Below are 5000 nucleotides of genomic sequence, written 5' to 3'. Positions count from 1 at the left end.
CAACGCAATAGATTATGTCGCTGCTCACTTTACTTAGGGTAAGCTATATAATTTTATGGCCGTCTCATTTTTTGGGCGTTACTTAGTGAACAAAGATTCGTTATACCTCGCTTGGTATACGCATTACTTAGTGTTCATGTTTTCTGTGTAAACTGGGATGATACAAACCATGATGTGATATTGATAATAGAGATGATAATACCAACAATGAGAGCTGTCAGGCAGGACCTGCTAAAGAAGTCTGTCAAGCAAGACTTCTCAGTCATAACCTGCCAATCCAGTCTTGGAAATCACTCAGACCTGTCAATACCTGTCCATTGCGGTCTGAGACGGTGACGGCTGGTGTTTAGTGTTTTCATCTTTATTATTATTATTAATTTTGTTTTATCCCTTCTCCTTTTGTTCTGTTGTTTATTTTATGGGTTTATATTGTCTCTATATATTCCTTTTCCCTTTTACTTGTCTTTATTTTCTTTCTCCTTCCTCGTCCTTGATGTTTTTTTATTTGCTATTCTCATTTGTAACTTCTTTATTCTTTTTCATATTTTGCTTTACTTTTCTCTTCGTCTCCTTAACTTTCTTTTCCGTTATATTTGAACTCTCTCTGTCACTCTCTCTCTCTCTCTCTCTCTCTCTCTCTCTCTCTCTCTCTCTCTCTCTCTCTCTCTTTCTCTTTCTCTTTATCTCTCTCTCTCTATCTCTCTCTCTCTCCTTCTCCCTCTCTCTCTCTTTCTCTTTCTCTTTATCTCTCTCTCTCTCTCTCTCTGTCTCTCTCTCTCTCTCCTTCTCTCTTTTCCTATATTTGATCTCATGTCATTATTTCTTCATATTTGTCTTTCTTGTTCTTGTTTCTTATTCTTTCACAATGTTAAAAGAATTTCAAGAGACTGCAAACAGGGAGACCATTCATGTGTGTCTGCATTTTTTTCTGTGTTAGTTTGTGTGTGCGAGTATGTGCATGTCTGTGTATGTGCATGTCTGTGTATGTGTGTGTGTGTTTGTGTGTGTGTGTGTGTGTGTGTGTGTGTGTGTGTGTGTGTGTGTGTGTGTGTGTGTGTGTGTGTGTGTGTGTGTGTGTGTGTGTGTGTGCGCGTATGTATGCATTCAAATTGAAAACAGATATGAAAAAAAAAAACATTTTATTGTATCTTTTATAAGTAAAAAAACACAACACCTACTTCATATATTTACTATCCCGTCAGGCAGAGCACCAACAAAACGTTCAATAAAAAAAAAAATAATAATAATAAACAATTCAAGTGATTGATGAAACGAGACATATATGAAAAAGTTCTATCTCTGTACACCGTTCAAAGCACGATTGGCTTAGCAGAATGACAGATGACAGAGGCTGTTTCTTATTTACATTTTTTGAAAGAGTCATGGCTAAGATGTTAAAGCTCTTTTGAAAGGGCGAGGGAGAGGTAGGTGTGCGGGGAGGGAGAAAAAGTGTGAGTGTGTGTGAAAGAGAAAAATGAGAGAGAGAGAAAGAAAGAGAGAGAGAGAGAGAGAAAGATAGAGAGATTGATCGAAAGAGAGAAAGATAAAGATAGATAGATAGATAGATAGAGAGAGAGAAGGAGCTAAGAGGGGGGGGGGGGAGGAGAGAAAATGTATATAAATGAAAACTACAGCGATAGATAGAAAGATAAATAGAGAGAGCATGAGAGACAGACACACATACAGACAAACAGACAGACGGGGAGAGAGAGAGAGAGGGAGAAGGGGAGAGAGATAGATAAAGAAAGAAGTAGAGAAACAAACAAGCAGTGAAAGAGAGACCCTTTTGATTAATTTTCTTTCCCGCAATTTCCTTTCTTCCTCTCTCCGCTTTGTCGCTCTCATCTATTGCAATATTTCCACTTTTTTTTTCCTCTTTCTATATTCTCTTTTTGGTCCATTTGTCTTCCAAAGGCCCGCGTGACGCTCGCCCCCCCCCCCCCCTTCCCTATCTCCTCACTTCCCCCTCCTCATCCCACTTCCTCCCTTCCCTCCTCCCCCCTTACCCCCACCTCCTCCCCCTTCCTCCTTTCCCTCCCTTCTCCTCTCCTCCCTTACTCCCTTTTCTCCTCATATCCTCTCCTTCTTCCCCTTCCTCCTTTCCCTCCCTTCTCCTCTCCTCCCTTACTCCCTTTTCTCCTCATATCCTCTCCTTCTTCCCCTTCCTCCTTTCCCTCCCTTCTCCTCTCCTCCCTTACTCCCTTTTCTCCTCATATCCTTCTTCCCCTTCCTCCTTCTATGTTTCGTTCTCCTCTTCCTGTTCCTGTTTTCTTCTTAATATTCTTCATCTTTTTTTTACTTCCTTATATTCTTTTTGTTCTTGTTATTCTTCTTCCTTTGCGTCTCTTTCTTTTTTTTTTCTTTTTCTTTCTTCTCTTTTTTTTTACATTATAATTTTCTTCTTCGTCTCCTTTATTTTTCACTTTTTTCACCTTGACTCTCTTCTTTCTCCTCTGCTCTCATCTTCCTGCGTTTACTTTTCGTCAATTTTCTGTCCTTTCCTCTGTTCCCTTCTCCTTCACTTCTTTTTCCCTGCTTCTTGTTGTTGCTCCCCCCATTTGCATATCCAATTTTTTGTTTCCTTTTTCCTTAGTTCTCCTATGTTTCTCTTGCCCCCCCCCCCCCTCTCTCTCTCTCTCTCTTTCTCTCTTTCATTCTCTCTCTCCCTCCCTCTCTCTCTCTCTCTCTCTCTCTCTCTCTCTCTCTCTCTCTCTCTCTCTCTCTCTCTCTCTCTCTCTCTCTCTCTCTTTCTCTCTCTCTCTCTCTCTCTTTCTCTCTTTCATTCTCTCTCTCCCTCCCTCTCTCTCTCTCTCTCTCTCTCTTTCTCTCTCTCTCTCTCTCTCTCTCTCTCTCTCTCTCTCTCTCTCTCTCTCTCTCTCTCTCTCCCTCTCTCATTCTCTCTCTCTCGCTGTCTCTCTCTCTCTTTGATCGTTGGTTTTCGACTCTCATTTATCACCTGACATGCTGTCCCCTATCTCTCAATTATTTATTGACGCCTCTTCCTGTTACTCCCCCCCCCCCCTTCCCCTCCTTGCCCTTTAAGAACCTGCCCTTCCCCTCGTCTTATTCCGCCCTCCTCTACTTCCTTCCCTCTCCCCCTCCCCTGTTTCCCATTTTCCTTCTCCGCCTCCTCCCATTTCCTATTCCTTTTCTGCGTCACACGGGCGATTTTTCTTTCTATCGTCTCTGTAGATTTTATTTTCGTATGAATTCCTTTTTTGGATTTTTTTTATTTATTTGTATTATTATTATTTTTTTAATGACCTTATTTATTCCCGTATATTTGCGTTGAATTTTGTAATGGGATTTGTCATAATTTCTATCTGTTTTACACATCTTTCTTATGATTTCTCTTTATTTTCTTTTTCCTCAATTTTTACTTCTTTGGGCCCAGATTATCCGTTTTCTCCTGTAGCCTCTCATCCCTATATCTCCTCCCACTTTCCTCTTTTCCTGTTCTTCTTCTCCTCCTTCCTTTTCCTCTTCTTCTTCTCCTCCTTCCTTTTCCTATCCCTCCCTTCTCTCTAACTTCTATCTCTTCCTCAATAGCTAAGCCTCACCTATACCCTTTTCACGTAAATGTTTAATGATAGGCTTATCAATGCACTGCCTCGCCTTCCTCTTCTCTTGTACCGTCTCTTCTTTATTTCTTCTATTATCTGGTCGTATCTCATTCTTTCCTTTCGAAAGCTATCCGAAACACTCCCTTGACCTACTCTTTATTTTTCTCATGCTGTCATTTTACTTCTTACGGTTCTTTCATCTTTCTTCTCTTCCTCTTTCTCGTTCTCGTCCTCGACCACCTCCTCCTCCTTCTTTCTCCGTATACTCTTCCCCTTCCTCCTCATCATCATCATCCTCTTCTTCTTCCTCTCATTCTTCTTCTTCTTCTTCTTCTTCCTCCTCCTCCTCCTCCTCTTCCCCCTCCTCCTCATCATCATCATCATCCTCTTCTTCTTCTTCTTCTTCGTCTTCTTCTTCTTCTTCTTCTTCTTCTTCGTCTTCTTCTTCTTCTTCTTCTTCTTCTTCTTCTTCGTCTTCCTCCTCCTCCTCCTCCTTCTCTTCTTCTTCCTTCTCGTCTTCTTCCTCCTCCTCCTCCTCTTCCTTCTCCTCCCCTCATCTTCTTCTTCCTCCTCCTCCTCTTCTTCTTCTTCCTCCTCCTCCTCCTCCTCCGACCCCTCCTCCTCCTCCTCTTCTTTTTCCTCCCCCTCCTATTCCTCCTTCTCCTCCTCCTCTTCCTCTTCCTCTTCCTCCTCCTCCTCTTCCTCCTCTTCCTCCTCCTCCTCTTCCTCCTCCTCCTCCTTCTCCTCCTCCTTTTCTTCCTCCTCCTCCTCCTCCTCCTCTTCTTCTTCTCTACCCTCCTCTTCTTCGCCCATACACCTTTTTTTCTTTTACGAAAAGCTGAATAATAGGCCTATCAAAGCAGTGTCTCGGCGTGATAATACCGCGGGTCTAAATAAATGGCCTGTCGAGACCTTTTTCCTTAAATCTCTTTAGGGTTGACCTCACTTGACCAGAACACATTTCCTGCTTACAAAAAAGAAAAATGATAATGGTAGTAAATATAGATAAACAAAAGAGAATAAGAATGAACAATATGCAAATATGAAACAAAAAACATTGAGTAGCGATGATAATAGTTAATATATTGATAAGATCATGATAATAATCATAATCATAATAGTGATAATGATAGCCGGAGAAGTACTAATAACAGTTGCTTCAGTAATATGGTAGCAGCAGTCATAATTGTAATCACAACGAAGGAAAGTATAGGAAATTCGCAGTGTATCATGTAAAACTATAATCCCTTTAAAGTTTGTATATAACCTCAAGCTTCGTGGATTTAGATGCCTCAGGTCTTCAAGTGATTAATCAGCCCGGTGTACCGTAGAAAGGTAGAAAATATAGCATTACCGATTACTATTAGAAGGAAAACAAGGAGCAGTAAGAGGGGAGAAGTGGAGGGAAAAGAAAGAGGAGAGGACGAGGGCAGAAAG

Source organism: Penaeus chinensis, chromosome 19 (genome assembly GCF_019202785.1).
Source record: "Penaeus chinensis breed Huanghai No. 1 chromosome 19, ASM1920278v2, whole genome shotgun sequence".
NCBI lineage: Eukaryota > Metazoa > Arthropoda > Malacostraca > Decapoda > Penaeidae > Penaeus > Penaeus chinensis.
This window is presented reverse-complemented; position numbering follows the sequence as displayed.